Source organism: Leuciscus leuciscus, assembly GCF_965113295.1.
Source record: "Leuciscus leuciscus genome assembly, chromosome: 4".
Taxonomy (NCBI): Eukaryota; Metazoa; Chordata; class Actinopteri; order Cypriniformes; family Leuciscidae; genus Leuciscus; species Leuciscus leuciscus.
In genome coordinates this window covers 40,933,894-40,952,723 of record NC_138728.1, presented here as the reverse complement: position 1 = coordinate 40,952,723, position 18,830 = coordinate 40,933,894, and the positions used below count along the sequence as shown (strand labels likewise).

At 40.1% G+C, this 18,830-nt stretch overlaps 2 protein-coding genes across 2 annotated transcripts in view; both read right to left on the bottom strand.

The window, feature by feature from the left end:
• Positions 1 to 3,540, bottom strand: part of LOC309496070 (uncharacterized protein) — a 32,486-nt gene extending 28,946 nt beyond the window's left edge. Inside the window, exon 1 of the mRNA XM_082166024.1 lies at positions 3,522 to 3,540. The gene's annotated coding sequence lies outside the window, so the exon portion shown is untranslated. The remainder of the gene's footprint in view (positions 1 to 3,521) is intronic.
• The window catches only part of LOC309496080 (uncharacterized protein), a 329,920-nt gene that overhangs the window by 7,728 nt on the left and 303,362 nt on the right, over positions 1 to 18,830 (bottom strand). The window lies entirely within an intron of this gene.

Genomic DNA, 18,830 nt, shown 5'->3' with positions numbered 1-18,830 from the left:
TGCACATGTGGGAACTATAACTATCAATAACAGCGCATACATGTTAGCCGTGTTTATAACATTAAAGTTTGCAAATCAAATCTTGCTCCATCCTTTATCTTTACTCAAAGTAGTGAGAACAACAGACAATCTGCATTAATAGACATTAGTGGCCTACAGCTGCTTAGCAGAAGTATTTCAGTTAGACAACAATAACGTGAGTTAGCCGGAGACCGAAACAATATAAAATACAAAAATTTGTATTTTGAACTGCGGGTAGAAAATATATCAATAATTAAATCATACTTAAAGGAACACGCCACCTTTTTTTGAAATAGGGGTTATTCACCATCTCCTCTTCATTTAGATAGGTGGGCAAACACATTTTTGTCTCAGTACATGCACTGTCTTAGTCTGGCAGCGCTGCCGCTAGCTTAGCTTAGCATAATGAATGGAATCCTTTGTTGCCGGATAGCATGTCGTGAGTAAAAGTAATAAAAAAACAAACAAAAAAACGAATTACTTCTTGTGGCCTGCGTATTCACAACGAGTACAAATAGCAATGCAGATTAAGACTAGGCGATTTCCTAAGCAGACGTGGCACTATATTGGGGTGAAGCACAGGCGAAGCACTGCTACTTGGCTGCAGAGACAAAACTCGCAGTGTCAAATGCAGCACTGAGGTCGAGTCGTACCAGCACTGATAATTTGCCTGAATCAGTATTTAAGCGAATATCGTTTATTATCTTTATGAGCGCTGTCTCTGTGCTGTGATGCGGTCGGAAACCAGATTGAAAATTGTCAAAATATCCATTCGAGCATAAGAATTTGTTCAGCTGATTGAAGACAACTTTTTCAATGATCTTGCCTATGAAAGGAAGATTCGAGATCAGTCTATAGTTGCTTAAAATGGTCTTATCCAGATTGCTCTTTTTCAGGAGGGGCTTGACAACTCCCAGAGGGGCTTGAAAACTCCCAGAGAGAAGTGAGGCATTTACCACTTCTAGAAGATCTGCTTCTCAACTGTTTAACACACTTTTGAAAAAAGATGTGGGAAGTGTGTCAAGGGCGCATGTTGATGTTTTAAGGTGTTGTACGGTTTCTTCCAAAATTTTGCCATCAATTTCTTTGAAGTCAGACATAGTAACTACTTTTTCAGGTGGTCTGATCTGTCTGACCCCAGCGCAACTCAAGGATGTGCTGATCACCTTTCTGATATTATTGATTTTCTCAGAGAAGAAAGAAGCAAACTCACTGCACTTGCTGTTTGAGAGCATTTCTCTGGGAATCTGGCTTGGGGGGTTTGTCAGTCTCTCTACAGTAGCAAAAAGAGTGCGTGTGTTGTTTAAATTGCTGTTTATAATATTTGAGAAGAAAGTCTGTCTAGCTTTAATGAGTTCCATATTGAAAGCATGAAGGCTGTCTTTGTAGATGTTATAATGGACTACAAGTGTTGTCTTCCGCCACATGCGCTCTGCTTTTCTGCATTGTCTTTTCATATTTTGCACTGCTGTTGAGTGTTCCTTTAAAGGTTGCGATTCTGAGGAGCAAGCTGGTAATGAGGAGCAAGCTGGTAATGAGGAGCAAGCTGGTAATGAGGAGCAAGCTGGTAATAAGATTTGAGAAGCAGTTGTCAGTAAAATAACGTGTTGAGGGCGGGTTGAGTTGTTCGCAGACGGACAACGTACAACATAGACGGGTATTATGGAAATGTCTTTTCTAGTGACGTAGAACCGTAAAATAGTATCATTCTAAACAAAACTGACTCGTAAAAACAACTCGAGTCTCTCTTTTGGGAGACAATAACTTCATTTATCGTGTACTTTCAACTTTGCAGAATGTTTACATTCACAAACAGCTCTTTTACACACTGCATGAAAGGGAATATTTGAAAAACCATAATAAGGGCCCTTTAAAATCCTTAACTCGCTAACAAATGAAACCGTGGACATGAACGGAATTATTAGTTTATAAACACTGATTCATTCCTCAATGAAACACCACTGATTATCCTTATAAAATGTTACTTAGGCCCACTATAGACTACTAATGACTAGCTTAACTGAAATAAAATATTATAATAAAATGTTAAATTCCACATGTGGCCTACAGTCATATAGTGAGAACTTAATTGGCGTGATTATCAGAGATGTAGAGTTTTTAAAAAACACTTCTGGTCGATAGAAGATGTGAAAGACACATGAGATATTTTGTTAAATCCTCAATTTGTTTCTTTCATTAAAAATGTTCGTGTTGCTCACAAAACATTAACAGTTTGATTTTAAGAAATCAACATTGTAATAAGGATTAAATGACAATTCAATAAGTTCAGCTGTGAGAATGAAACCAACCTGTGTGTTCCTCAGTATCATCTTGCTTCACACTGAGTGTTTCTTCAAACTTCATGTCTTCATTCTCCTCTTTAATAAACACAATCTTTATGTCTTCACTCTCCTCTTTAATAAACGCCATCTTTATAATAGTGTCACGTGGATCTCAGTCGCTTCACCAGGAGGTTTTCTGTGTTTGTCCTGTTTAAGATGAGAATAATTAACAGAAATAAAAAGAAAATCAGTCTCAATCAGATCTAGTTCAGTAGTTCAGTTCACTGGTCAGAGAGTCAGTCATAGAGAGAGAGTTAATGGACTTAAATGATCTGATTAGACTAAAACACTTAAACTGAACAAATTAAAAAAGAGCACACGTTACATGTTACACTTTAATGAAAACATTTTCAGTTATTTTGTAAAAGTTGTCACTACACATGTTAGTGTTTGTTGTTCTCGTTGCATTTACACTGTTTTAACTCACTGGTGTCGTCAGTAAGGAAGTAAAATAATGTCAAATGTTTTTTTAATTAAAAAGCCTGTTGAATTGCACTACTTGGAAAAAAATAGGCATTGCATTAACCATGCTTGCATTTTAATGCATTGTATTTTCAGGGCTTGCATTTTTATGGGCTGAAATTCAACATGGTTGAATATTTAAGCTGTGAATATTTCAATTAAAAACATTTCAACACATTTTCATTATTAAAAATTCAATAATCCATATTCCCCTTTCAGATTTCACTTCCAAAATATTCAAACTGTTTAAAAATACAACCTATAATATTCAACAGGCAATTTTCAGTCCATTTTATTTCGCTTCCACAAATTCAGTGGTTCAAATTCAACATTGACATCCAGGAACTGCAGGAAAAGCAGTGTTTTACTTCCATAGGTCAGCAATGCTATTACTCAAACCACTGAATAGTTTTGCAAAGGATTCTGTTCAATTGACTAAAAAAAAGCTCAGTTTCTCTCATCATTACTTACCAGTGACTGCATTCGTGTTTACAACGAAATGAGGCGCATCTTTTCTATTAACGTTACTAATGTGAGAATGCGCTTTACTCATAAAACAACGTACGTTATGGTAAAATAAAGCATTACAATGTTACGGTCAAAAATAATCAACTGACATTACAAACTTGCAAACAGATTCAATTGATTGGACAGTTTGCATTGGCTTAAACACTTTAAACTCACAACACCACAAACCTTTCATCACAACAGATGCAGGAGCGCGGCGCAGCCTTATGACGTCACACCTTCTGAACAAAATAAAAGTCCTGTTCACATACGCTACTGCGTCTGAAATCACAAAGGTGAATGAAAATGTACAAATATACGTACTCTATTAAAGAAATATTAAAGACTTCTAATGAAAATATGAATAATTACTAATACTAATTAAAGAGAGAGATTCAGTATATTGCAAAATATGATGTTTGGGTGCAGAAACCATTTACCATATACTACAGTTTTAATATACAAGTAGTAACAAATGTAGTTTGTATATAATGTATAGTAAAAAGAGTTTATGACTTCATAAAGTAGGGTTAATATTAAGTGACATTTTGGAGTGGGAAATATGACCAGAATCTTCATAATTACAACCTGCTATAAATATTTTTGCTGTTTTACTTTTGTTATTAAAATACGAACAAAGAAACAAATGTCATTGTATAATTAATTGTACAACCCCTATTTCTAGGAAAGTTTGGACATTTTGTAAACTACAATAAAACCAAGAATCTGGGATTTGTTAATTCTCTGGAACCTTTATTCAACTGACAAAAGTACAAATGTTTTCACTTACCAACTTAATTGTATTTTGTAAAAAAAATAGTTACGTCCTAGATAGTAAAAAAATAAATAAATAATGTTTTGGGTGAGTGAGTGTGCCCTACCCCACGCGACAGACACGTTAAGTTCAAAGTTTTACAAGTTTTATTTAGTATAAATTATAAATAACAAAGTAACAAAAGGAAGCAAAAATAACTTCAGCAGGGGGGAATTACCCAAATAATAACAAACAGAAGTACCCTAGTTGGGAAGTACAGAGGAGAGTGTTACGATCTCTTCTGAGTCGCAACAAAAATAAGGGAGTCACCACACACCATAGCTAATTAATCAATGAATTTATTAACTCATGTAAGACAGAACAACATTAAGAATCAGTATAAATGACAATCAGTGTGTCAGTAGTTGTGTGCAAATGTATATCACTCATGAAAAGTAACAGTCCAACCATCCCAAGGGAGATGGAGCAAACGGCGGCGGTGATCTCCCATATCCCTCACATCTCTTGAGTTCTTTGAGCCGACAAGAGTTCCAATACAGCACGACCGAAACCTGCACAAGATCAGCCCAAGCTCAGCCCGCCCGCTCTCATCTCTGTCCCAGTCTTTAATAGAGCGTCATGATTACGTTCAGGTGTACAACCATACACTTCAGCCAATCATCTGCAACTCAGAGATAACAGGTTAATCACTGAAACCGTCACACACCCCCCTTTAACAGAGATCCGTTATAAATCGGATCAAAAATAAAAAAACGAAAAAAAATCCCAGCACCATAAACTTAGAAATCATATTTCAGCACTCATTGTTATACCACCTCTGATCACAGTACAACCATGATTTCCACAATTCCATCCATTCTCCCACACTGCCCCACCTTGCCACCAGCAATCTGGATCCTGAAAGCAAATTAAGGTGACAAGAGAGCACAGAGAAACAGAAACAACTGTATAACCAGTGTACTTAATTGACCAGATCAGGAACACGGGACAACGCATCTGCCACTACGTTATCCGATCCTTTAATGTGTTTGACAATTAAATTGTAGGGCTGTAAAAATAGAATCCACCGCATTAAGTGCTGACTCGGCGACTGTAAAGAATGCAAGAATATTAAAGGATTATGATCAGAAAACACCTCTACCCCGGTAATAGCCGACCATCCCCAAGAAACGCATGAGTTCTTTCTTGGTAGACGGAGAAGGAAACTGCTGAATGGCAAGAACTTTGGCCTGAACTGGACGCACTTTACCTTGGCCAACCTCTTTCCCTAAATAACTTACAGTAGCCTTGGCAAACTCACACTTTGCCAAGTTAACTGTAAGACGTGCCTCAGCCAACCGAGTCAAAAGAGCTCGCAAACGATTTAAGTGTTGTTCCCAGGTCTCACTGAAAACAAGAACATCATCTAAATAAATTTAAGCCCCCAAAAGTCAGACCAAGGTCACACACAGAGGAAATAATAGTGTACAAATGTAGCTAAATTACTTATTTTCTAAATAATAAAATCTTCAACAATTGTGGGTAGCCTCTTAGCGATTCTACTTGGTGGCCTTGCTGAAGGGCTTGGAGACCAGCAGTTTGCCGAGGGCACCAGGCTGAATCTTGACATCATGCATTCGGCCATCGCAGGTATCTGAGAGAAGTACTTCCTGGCCCGTGTGTGTTTCTGCTTGACATTACGGATAAATACCACATCGTATGCCTGCAAGTGAAAACAGCGGGCATTTGTATGGTGGGACAAGTAGGTTTGCGTTCAAGTGGTGGCAGAGATAAATGTGTTCTGTATATGCATTACATGTAAACACCATCTCTAAAATGGAGCTTTGACTGGTGTGCAGTGAATAGTCACGATTATAGAGTTTTGGCAGATAAAGTTTAACGTTTTTTTATATATTACAATATTCTGCACAGGTTTTCACTCTGGTCACCTCTAAAAATGTTTTACTCCACTTAGTTTCAATACTTCGATTAGTCTAATAGTTCTTGAAGGGATAGTTCACCCAAAAATGAAAATTCATTAATTAATTACTCACCATCATATCGTTCCAAACAAATTAGGATATTTTTGATGAGAGCTTTCTGTCCCTCTGTTGATACGCAACTACCATTTCAAAAAGTTCATAAAACTAATCTATATGAATTGAGCGGTTTAGTCCAAGACACTTGATCGCTTTGTATGATGAACAGATTTAATTTAGTCTTTTATTCACATAGAAGCATTGATCAGCGAACACATACAAAAGCTCAACTGAACCTGCTTGACACGCCAGAGCAAACCTCATAGGTTCTTACAAAAGCTCAAAAGTGCTGCGTAACACGAGAATGAACCTCATTGGTTCTTGCTGAAGCTCAAAAGTGCTGCGTAACACGAGACTGAACCTCATTGGTTCTTGCTGAAGCTCAAACGTGCTGCGTAACACGAGAATGAACCTCATTGGTTCTTGCTGAAGCTCAAAAGTGCTGCGTAACACGAGACTGAACCTCATTGGTTCTTGCTGAAGCTCAAACGTGCTGCGTAACACGAGAATGAACTTCATTGGTTCTTGATGAAGCTCAAACGTGCTGCGTAACACGAGACTGAACCTCATTGGTTCTTGATGAAGCTCAAACGTGCTGCGTAACACGAGAATGAACCTCATTGGTTCTTGATGAAGCTCAAACGTGCTGCGTAACACGAGACTGAACCTCATTGGTTCTTGCTGAAGCTCAAAAGTGCTGCGTAACACGAGAATGAACCTCATTGGTTCTTGATGAAGCTCAAACGTGCTGCGTAACACGAGAATGAACCTCATTGGTTCTTGCTGAAGCTCAAAAGTGCTGCGTAACACGAGAATGAACCTCATTGGTTCTTGATGAAGCTCAAACGTGCTGCGTAACACGAGACTGAACCTCATAGGTTCTTACAAAAGCTCAAAAGTGCTGCGTAACACGAGAATGAACCTCATTGGTTCTTGATGAAGCTCAAACGTGCTGCGTAACACGAGACTGAACCTCATTGGTTCTTGATGAAGCTCAAAAGTGCTGCGTAACACGAGAATGAACCTCATTGGTTCTTGATGAAGCTCAAACGTGCTGCGTAACACGAGAATGAACCTCATTGGTTCTTGATGAAGCTCAAACGTGCTGCGTAACACGAGAATGAACCTCATTGGTTCTTGCTGAAGCTCAAAAGTGCTGCGTAACACGAGAATGAACCTCATTGGTTCTTGATGAAGCTCAAACGTGCTGCGTAACACGAGACTGAACCTCATTGGTTCTTGATGAAGCTCAAACGTGCTGCGTAACACGAGAATGAACCTCATTGGTTCTTGATGAAGCTCAAACGTGCTGCGTAACACGAGACTGAACCTCATAGGTTCTTACAAAAGCTCAAAAGTGCTGCGTAACACGAGAATGAACCTCATTGGTTCTTGATGAAGCTCAAAAGTGCTGCGTAACACGAGAATGAACCTCATTGGTTCTTACAAAAGCTCAAAAGTGTTGCGTAACACGAGAATGAACCTCCTAGGTTCTTACAAAAGCTCAAAAGTGCTGCGTAACACGAGAATGAACCTCCTAGGTTCTTACAAAAGCTCAAAAGTGCTGCGTAACACGAGAATGAACCTCATTGGTTCTTGATGAAGCTCAAACGTGCTGCGTAACACGAGACTGAACCTCATTGGTTCTTGATGAAGCTCAAACGTGCTGCGTAACACGAGACTGAACCTCATTGGATCTCGCACGTCAAGACACAATCAAATTCAAATCTAAATCTAAAAACCTAAATTCAATCTGTTCATCATATAAAGCGATTGTGTCTCTTCAGAAAATGTGGACTAAACCGCTCAATTCATATGGATTAGTTTTACTATCTCTTTATGACTTTTTGAAGCGTCAAAGTGGTAGTTGTGTATCTGTCTATGGAGAGACAGAAAGCTCTCAAATTTCATAAAAAATAACTTCATTTGTGTTCTGAAGATGAACGAAAGGCTTACGGGTTTGGAACGACATGAGGGTGAGTTAATAAGGACAGATTTTTAATTTTTGAGTGAACTAACCCTTTAAATATCTGCTATTATATTGTTTACTGAGTTGCGGTTTGATGTTTAATCATTCTAAGTGTGAAAGACATTCAAAAGCAGTTGTAGCCGCAGTACCTTCTCGATGTTCTCAAGTTTCAGATGTGCAGCGGCCTCGTCCTTCGTGAGGAGGATGCAGTTCCATGGGCTCCAGTCCAAATGCTTCTCCCAGCGCACCAGAATTAAATCATGAAGGTCTTTCCAGCCGCTCAAAGCGGACTGAGCTCCCCAAAGTACATCTACCAGTAGTTAGGGAAAGTTAGGCTTTTTTTTGCCAATCTGCAAAAAAAATTCTTACCATGTGTTCCTATAGGTGTCTAGTAACACCTCCCAATTTATCCACGGCCAAATCCTCGGGGAAACGCCTGGAGAGGCAATCAAAGTTGGGGTGGCCAGACGGCCTGGGTAAAAATAATGATTTTTTAAATTTATTTTTTACCAATATTACCTTTTGAGATGTCTAAGTAGGGGTTTTAAGGGGTGCTGAATCTATCCCAGCCATTAGTTTGGAGTAAAAATGACTCCAAGTCCATACAAAAACCACATAAAAATGGTTTTATTGAACAATTACAAAACAAAACTTACTAAATCAGTTTAAAATTTAACAAACCTCATCCAACTCCCCTACATCTCCCTCACTCCTGTTATCATCTGGCTGGTTGATGTTCTGGAAAGAGTTACCATGACAGGTCCCACAAACATAAATACGCTTGACACCTTGTTTTTTACAGCAGCACCTGAGAGTGTCACAGTCCCTGCACAGTTGCAGCTGACAAACTTCAGAAGGTAGTGCAGTGCAATGGGATCTGTTGTAGGGACTGGTACATAACCTTGTTCTCCTTGTTTCCATCCATACTCAAGGACATCCAGTGATGGACTTTGTAGCAGTAGCCGATCTCTGGTCTGGAGATATGCCCGCAGAGAGTGCTGTGCTGCAGCTCCTGTAGTCGGAGGGAGTTTCTCAGGCTTGATGCTCCCGGCTGCGGCCAGCTTGCTGATGATATCAAATCTTAAGTCTTCCAAATCTTCAGGTGGATTTCCGTGGAATGTGAGCTTGAACAGTTCGCAGCCAGCTTTGATGATGTCACTTTTCTTGGCTCTGATGTCATTGAACACATCCATGGCCCCCTCTGCTTTGTCAGTCTTGCAGAGCTTGGTGAGCAAAGTTGGTTTGCTAAACCCAGAAATTGCTGATACGGTATCGCAGCCAGAGAAGCTGTGTAGGAAGGTCAGGTATTTCAACGCATTCTCATCCCAAGTCGTCATATACTGACGCTTTTGACATTTCGTCTACATCGAACGCACATGGCACCCTTTAGCGTCAATATGAGACGCACAGAGCTTTGTTCGGTTATGGGTAGGTTTAGGTCTGGGGTAGGGTTAGACCGCTAGGAGGCGCCTTCTGGCCCATATCTATCTGCGTCTCATATTGACGCTAAAGGGTACCATGTGCGTTCGATGTAGACGAAATGTCAAAAGCGTCAGTATATGACGACTTGGGATGAGATCGGGCTGGGTATTTACGGTATCTCTCCGGGAGGGCCTCCCGGATCTTTCCGACATCGTAAGATGTGTCTTTAAGGTAGTCAGAAACACCAGCGATTTCAAACCGCGTTTTTGAGACTGTCTTTGGTTCACTGCAGATCTTTTTCGACCTCACTCAGACCGTCACCACGGTCTTCCCTTGAATGACGCCATTCTTCGTGGACAAAGTATGCAACTTCCTTACTTGAGTGAAAGTACAGATACTACTGGTCAAATATTACTCTGTTACAAGTAAAAGTTGTAAAGACCAATTTTTACTGAAGTAAAAGTACAGAAGTTCTTGTCTTAAAAATTACTTAAGTATTATAAGTAAAAAGTAAATGTCAATGCATTGTTTTATTATTGTTGCTTTGTTGTATGTAATACTTACAGTACCTTATGCCTCTGAATCTATGCCTGCCTGCCCTCATATCAATATCACCTTTATTTCTAGAACACAGTTCCAGTAGTGGGATTGAATGTGAGATTGAATAAGTGCACTCAATAACGTCCACAATGTTTTCGGACACCCAAATGGCTGCTTGGCCAAACCCAACGTTGAAATTGAAAATCAAGTTGATGTCAGAATCCAACGGCAGATTGACGTTAATCTCCAACGTTGGACAGACGGGTTGACGTCAGAAACCAACATCAGTCGAGTTCTGACGTCAACCCGACTTTCATTTCCAACCAAAATGCAACCCTTGCAACCAAAATCATCCCCTTACTTTCTACTCAAGGACCTTGACAGAAATGTCATGGAGTAAAAAGTATGATATTTGTCTTTCAAATGTAGTGAAGTAAAAAGTTTCCATAAAAAATAATACTCAAGTAAAGTACAGATACTCAAAAATTATTTGTAAAAACTTGTATTAAAGTACAGTACTCAAGTAAATGTACTTTGTTACTGTCCACCTCTGCTCAAGACCTAATATCAACAATGTCAGGTGACTGACCTTAGGGGTTGGCTACATAACATCCAGGTGAGCCAACCACTTCTTCTTGCCTGGAACGCCCCAGTTCGTCCCGAGTGATATGGGATGGTGACAGTCATCGTTCGGTCTCATAGATCCATAGTTATGGACATAACTTACAATCTATTTCAACCTCACTCACTCACCACGGTCTTCCCTTGGATGACTTATACCACCAGGGTCCCTCCCATGTCTATTTAGCCAGAGATAAAACAGCAGACCCCAAAGAATTCGGATTTGCCACATTAATCCTATAAAATCTCGTGAGCGTGCATGGGCTGCTCCAAGAGGCTGCAGCACAGATGTCTGAGAGTGCTACCCCCTTGAGTGCCGCCTAGAAAGTAGCCTTGCTCCTGGTAGTGAGCAACCAGATCACCAGGGATAGGTAGATTTTGGTTGTAGGGGTGTAAATCGGACAGTTCATCACGATACGATACGATATCGATTCTCTCAGCCAGCGATACGATATTTGCCGATACCTCAAAAAATTCTGCGAAACGATTACGATTCGATTCGATTCAGGGCTATATCGATCGATTAATCGATATTTAGATATTGTGTTCACACAACCAGTTACGTTTTTATTAACTCACAAATGCAACCAAAATATATAACATGATCATTTAATTAAACTCTTTGAAAATTGCACACTCTCTCCCAATTGGGACATTTACAACAGAAGAGGTCATTTGCAAGTACTCCGTTCTTGTTCATTTTCATAAATCATGTTTTTTTATTATTATTGTGCATTCCAAGTAATATCAATCAAACTGCAGCTGGGTTGTTTTGATTGATGATAATAATAATAACTTAAATAAAATACAGGTAAATTACAAAATAAAAGTTAATTGAAAGTATGCTTTAATATGTAATTTTTTTTATTTAATTTTTTTTGCAGAGCACATACATTCACATTTCATCTTTCTGAGTCAAACAAAACCAAGTAATTGCTATGATATACAATATAACACTCGGTTAATCTTTGTAACGTTAATCTCCTCAGCTGACATAGACGCCTGACAAACTTTGTTGTTGTGATAACGTACACGCAATACAGTGCGCTTTTCCCTCACCACTAAACGAGCTGCTTTAGTAAGGTTCCGTGAAAATGTTTCAGCTTTTATTTTCCTTTTACGCCCCTTAGTTCATTGAAATTATCCATCCTCGATCAATTTTAGTCAGCTTTGACGAAACTCCTCTTAGCCAGCGCGTCTTTTCAAAGTGACATCTGACCTGAATACTGCGCGCTGAGTAGTGGCTAAAACGGACTTATCGTGTTGTGTTCACAAACAAGGGTGCGACTGCTTGTCTGTTTCTGCTGTAAAACATGAACTCACGATGCCTTGACAGCGGACAATGCCGCCTTTTGTGAAAAAACTTGTTTAGGGTTCAGTCAGTCTTGTCAGGCGTCTATTTCAGATGAGGAGATAACGTTATAAAGACACACCGGCAGACAGTATGGTTGTTGAGTAAATGAAAATATGCGCTTTGGCGGAAGGATGTTACGTGAGAATGTGGAGAGTGTCAAAATAAAGGTAGGCCTAATAATAAAGGTGTATATCGATATTTTACGTGTGGAATCGATGCATCGTATCGTTAGACGTTATATCGATGCATCGATCCATATCGATGTATCGTTACACCCCTATTTGGTTGACATAAGCTTGTGAAATTGTATCCACTATCCAATGAGACAATCATTGCTTAGACACAGGTTTGCCTGCAAACTTCTTGCCAAAGCATACGAAATGTTGCGTGTGTGTCTGCCACAATTGATGAGTACGCTCATTGTATGTGTGCAATGCTCTAATAGGACATAGAGGAACAATTATCCAACCCTGCACCTGAACAAAGGCAATCTGGATGGAAAGCATCAAGCTCAGTTACCTGATTTATTGTACTAGGCTTAAGGACCCTGGGTAGAAATGATGGGTTTGGACCCGTAAACGGTGTGCACCCTTAAGAAATTGAGACACCAAAGGGTGTTTACCAATATTTGCACCATCCACTAACGCATGAAAGTGGGAGATGGCTGCAATGTAGACCTTTATGGTATTAACTGATTTCCCCGAATCCATCCATGATTGAGGAAAACAAAGAACGAAACTGGTGTCACTCTTGGCCGGATCTGGTTGTCGATCGTGACACCATGTTTAGAATATTCGCCACTTGCTAGAGTAGTTACTTCACGTAGACGGTGCCTTAGAACTATTTATTGTCCTCAATACAGCATCATCTAAGTCTTTAGAGAGGGACTGAGCAAAGCCCATACCCACAGTTGTAGTATCTCTGGTCTTGGGTGCCAGATTTGGCCCTCCGCTTGGGAGAGGACATCAGCTCTCTTTGGAAACTGCTAAGGGTAACCTTGGACCAACGATGCGTCGAGATATTTAAATGAGGAGAAAACCACCGCAATCTTCAGGGACGTGAAGCACCTGCACGAAAACGTGACGGATTGGAACTAATCTCTCCTGTAATCCAAAATGTGCTCCACTGCGTCGGTCTCAGATGAGACAAGAGGAAGTGGTTGGCTCACCTGGATGTTATGTAGCCAACCCCTAAGGTCAGTCACCTGACATTGTTGATATTAGTCTTGAGCAGAGGTGGACAGTAACAAAGTACATTTACTTGAGTACTGTACTTTAATACACTTTTTGAGTATCTGTACTTTACTTGCGTATTATTTTTTATGGAAACTTATTACTTCACTACATTTGAACATTCAACCAAGATGCAACCCTTGCAACCAAAATCATCCCCTTACTTTCTACTCAAGGACCTTGACAGAAATGTCGTGGAGTAAAAAGTAGGATATTTGTCTTTCAAATGTAGTGAAGTAATAAGTTTCCATAAAAAATAATACTCAAGTAAAGTACAGATACTCAAAAAGTGTATTAAAGTACAGTACTCAAGTAAATGTACTTTGTTACTGTCCACCTCTGCTCAAGACTAATATCAACAATGTCAGGTGACTGACCTTAGGGGTTGGCTACATAACATCCAGGTGAGCCAACCACTTCCTCTTGTCTCATCTGAGACCGACGCAGTGGAGCACATTTTGGATTACAGGAGAGATTAGTTCCAATCCGTCACGTTTTCGTGCAGGTGCTTCACGTCCCTGAAGATTGCGGTGGTTTTCTCCTCATTAAATATCTCGACGCATCGTTGGTCCAAGGTTACCCTTAGCAGTTTCCGAAGAGAGCTGATGTCCTCTCCCAAGCGGAGGGCCAAATCTGGCACCCAAGACCAGAGATACTACAACTGTGGGTATGGGCTTTGCTCAGTCCCTCTCTAAAGACTTAGATGATGCTGTATTGAGGACAATAAATAGTTCTAAGGCACCGTCTACGTGAAGTAACTACTCTAGCAAGTGGCGAATATTCTAAACATGGTGTCACGATCGACAACCAGATCCGGCCAAGAGTGACACCAGTTTCGTTCTTTGTTTTCTTCAATCATGGATGGATTCGGGGAAATCAGTTAATACCATAAAGGTCTACATTGCAGCCATCTCCCACTTTCATGCGTTAGTGGATGGTGCAAATATTGGTAAACACCCTTTGGTGTCTCAATTTCTTAAGGGTGCACACCGTTTACGGGTCCAAACCCATCATTTCTACCCAGGGTCCTTAAGCCTAGTACAATAAATCAGGTAATTGAGCTTGATGCTTTCCATCCAGATTGCTTTTGTTCAGGTGCAGGGTTGGATAATTGTTCCTCTATGTCCTATTAGAGCATTGCACACATACAATGAGCGTACTCATCAATTGTGGCAGACACACACGCAACATTTCGTATGCTTTGGCAAGAAGTTTGAAGGCAAACCTGTGTCTAAGCAATGATTGTCTCATTGGATAGTGGATACAATTTCACAAGCTTATGTCAACCAAATAGGGGTGTAACGATACATCGATATGGATCGATGCATCGATATAACGTCTAACGATACGATGCATCGATTCCACACGTAAAATATCGATATACACCTTTATTATTAGGCCTACCTTTATTTTGACACTCTCCACATTCTCACGTAACATCCTTCCGCCAAAGCGCACATTTTCATTTACTCACCAACCATACTGTCTGCCGATGTGTCTTTATAACGTTAATCTCCTCATCTGAAATAGACGCCTGACAAGACTGACTGAGCCCTAAACAAGTTTTTTCACAAAAGGCAGCATTGTCCGCTGTCAAGGCATCGTGAGTTCATGTTTTACAGCAGAAACAGACAAGCAGTCGCACCCTTGTTTGTGAACACAACACGATAAGTCAGTTTTAGCCACTACTCAGCGCGCAGTATTCAGGTCAGATGTCACTTTGAAAAGACGCGCTGGCTAAGAGGAGTTTCGTCAAAGCTGACTAAAATTGATCGAGGATGGATAATTTCAATGAACTAAGGGGCGTAAAAGGAAAATAAAAGCTGAAACATTTTCACGGAACCTTACTAAAGCAGCTCGTTTAGTGGTGAGGGAAAAGCGCACTGTATTGCGTGTACGTTATCACAACAACAAAGTTTGTCAGGCGTCTATGTCAGCTGAGGAGATTAACGTTACAAAGATTAACCGAGTGTTATATTGTATATCATAGCAATTACTTGGTTTTGTTTGACTCAGAAAGATGAAATGTGAATGTATGTGCTCTGCAAAAAAAATTAAATAAAAAAAATTACATATTAAAGCATACTTTCAATTAACTTTTATTTTGTAATTTACCTGTATTTTATTTAAGTTATTATTATTATCATCAATCAAAACAACCCAGCTGCAGTTTGATTGATATTACTTGGAATGCACAATAATAATAAAAAAACATGATTTATGAAAATGAACAAGAACGGAGTACTTGCAAATGACCTCTTCTGTTGTAAATGTCCCAATTGGGAGAGAGTGTGCAATTTTCAAAGAGTTTAATTAAATGATCATGTTATATATTTTGGTTGCATTTGTGAGTTAATAAAAACGTAACTGGTTGTGTGAACACAATATCTAAATATCGATTAATCGATCGATATAGCCCTGAATCGAATCGAATCGTAATCGTTTCGCAGAATTTTTTGAGGTATCGGCAAATATCGTATCGCTGGCTGAGAGAATCGATATCGTATCGTATCGTGATGAACTGTCCGATTTACACCCCTACAACCAAAATCTACCTATCCCTGGTGATCTGGTTGCTCACTACCAGGAGCAAGGCTACTTTCTAGGCGGCACTCAAGGGGGTAGCACTCTCAGACATCTGTGCTGCAGCCTCTTGGAGCAGCCCATGCACGCTCACGAGATTTTATAGGATTAATGTGGCAAATCCGAATTCTTTGGGGTCTGCTGTTTTATCTCTGGCTAAATAGACATGGGAGGGACCCTGGTGGTATAAGTCATCCAAGGGAAGACCGTGGTGAGTGAGTGAGGTTGAAATAGATTGTAAGTTATGTCCATAACTATGGATCTATGAGACCGAACGATGACTGTCACCATCCCATATCACTCGGGACGAACTGGGGCGTTCCAGGCAAGAAGAAGTGGTTGGCTCACCTGGATGTTATGTAGCCAACCCCTAAGGTCAGTCACCTGACATTGTTGATATTAGGTCTTGAGCAGAGGTGGACAGTAACAAAGTACATTTACTTGAGTACTGTACTTTAATACAAGTTTTTACAAATAATTTTTGAGTATCTGTACTTTACTTGAGTATTATTTTTTTATGGAAACTTTTTACTTCACTACATTTGAAAGACAAATATCATACTTTTTACTCCATGACATTTTCTGTCAAGGTCCTTGAGTAGAAAGTAAGGGGATGATTTTGGTTGCAAGGGTTGCATTTTGGTTGGAAATGAAAGTCGGGTTGACGTCAGAACTCGACTGATGTTGGTTTCTGACGTCAACCCATCTGTCCAACGATGGAGATTAACGTCAATCTGTCGTTGGATTCTGACATCAACTTGATTTTCATTTTCAACGTTGGGTTTGGCCAAGCAGCCATTTGGGTGTCCGAAAACATTGTGGACGTTATTGAGTGCACTTATTCAATCTCACATTCAATCCCACTACTGGAACTGTGTTCTAGAAATAAAGGTGATATTGATATGAGGGCAGGCAGGCATAGATTCAGAGGCATAAGGTACTGTAAGTATTACATACAACAAAGCAACAATAATAAAACAATGCATTGACATTTACTTTTTACTTATAATACTTAAGTAATTTTTAACCCTTGTGCATTGTTCAAATTCACTACCCTTTCGTTATGTTCTTGGCTGAAAACAGCCACTACTTTAAACTGCTGTAAAAATGTATCAGATAAATATTTTTTTCAATTTTTTTTGCATAAATCTATTAATCAACCTCAGTCCTGATCAAAACGACTAAATGTTTTTTTTTTAAATTCAGGATTTTAACTCTTTAATTGCCACATTCATAAATGATGTCACTGATTTGGGGAAAAAAACAACACAAAATGACTTATTTTCAATATAAAATGTGAATGTGGACTGGATTTTTTTTTACCTTTTTTTTATCACAGTCTTGGACATGTCAAAGATTAGAAACAACATTGGTTTTGATGCATTGTTAGTTTTTATGCAGCATCAGATTTTAACTTTTTCTCCCTTATTACTGTTCGTGGCTGTTTTTGCCCCATTGACTTCCATTATAACCACATTTTTTGATTGCAAAGCCATGACACCATATAATCATGCATTTTTGATTGTTGGTGGTTTTCCCTGTTGGGAAGAGGTACAATTAGTAATTTTTACTGTTGATAACCAGGTGGCACCATTAACCCTTTAGATAGGCCTGTGCAAAAAAAAGCTTAGTTTCTGGCTTTTACATGGAGTTATATGGAGTATAATAGCATATTTGTGTGTGTGTGTGTGTGTGTGAGAGAGAGAGAGAGAGAGAGAGAGAGAGAGAGAGAGAGAGAGTATGAGAACTCACCTTGATGCATGTGTGAGTGTGTGTGTGTGTATGTGTGTGTGAGAGAGAGAGAGAGAGAGAGTATGAGAACTCACCTTGATGCGTCTGAGAAAATCTAAATATGCACCTCAGCTCTCAGAACTACATGGAGTAAACAAAAACAAAGTAAGTGTATTTATGCTTCTGCTGCCTTTTGATGGTGAGAAATGCAGACTAAACAAAGCAAGTGGATTTAAACACTTGCATGCAAGCCTGCTGGTCATTTGATGGTGAGAAGAGCAGCAAGCAACATGAGAAAGGGCTTGACTTGTAGTGAAGTTTTAGAGATGATTATGCCGCCTGACCCCTCCAGCGAGCTGCAGGATGTATCGTCTTCTCCCTCTGACACCACAGACTCAGGAGAATCAGATCCTGATTTGGATGTGGCACCCTCATCATCCTCTCTAGCTTCCAGTGAAGGCGAGGAGGATTCGGAGGATCCTCGATCTGGGTGGATTGGGAGAAACGGCGAAGTGTGGTTTTCCACCAACGCGGAGACAACTCCCTTTCTTCAGCCTGCCAACTCCCATGACTCCAGGGCCGACGTGCTATGCCATCGCAAGGGTCCAGAACATGGATTCTGTGTTCAATCTGTTTTTTTACGGAGTAAAAATAGGAGGGGAAGGCGATGATCCCACAGGCAACGTGTGGACTCCCCTCTGGACCTGTAGACGCCGGCCAAAATCAGTAGCCCCATGTAGGCATGGAGATCTGTGGAGTCCACCCCGGTCCAGTTTTCTCATTGTGCGGCGCCCATGGAGGTTGGTCATGCTGACAATGAGGTCAATCATCTGCTCCGTAAAAAACAGAATCCGTTGAACACAGAATCGCAAGGGTCCAGAACATGGATTCTGTGTTCAACGGATTCTGTTTTTTACGGAGCAGATGATTGACCTCATTGTCAGCATGACCAACCTCCATGGGCGCCGCACAATGAGAAACTGGACCGGGGTGGACTCCACAGATCTCCGTGCCTACATGGGGCTACTGATTTTGGCCGGCGTCTACAGGTCCAGAGGGGAGTCCACACATTGCCTGTGGGATCATCGCCTTCCCCTCCTATTTTTACTCCGTAAAAAAACAGATTGAACACAGAATCCATGTTCTGGACCCTTGCGATGGCATAGCACGTCGGCCCTGGAGTCATGGGAGTTGGCAGGCTGAAGAAAGGGAGTTGTCTCCGCGTTGGTGGAAAACCACACTTCGCCGTTTCT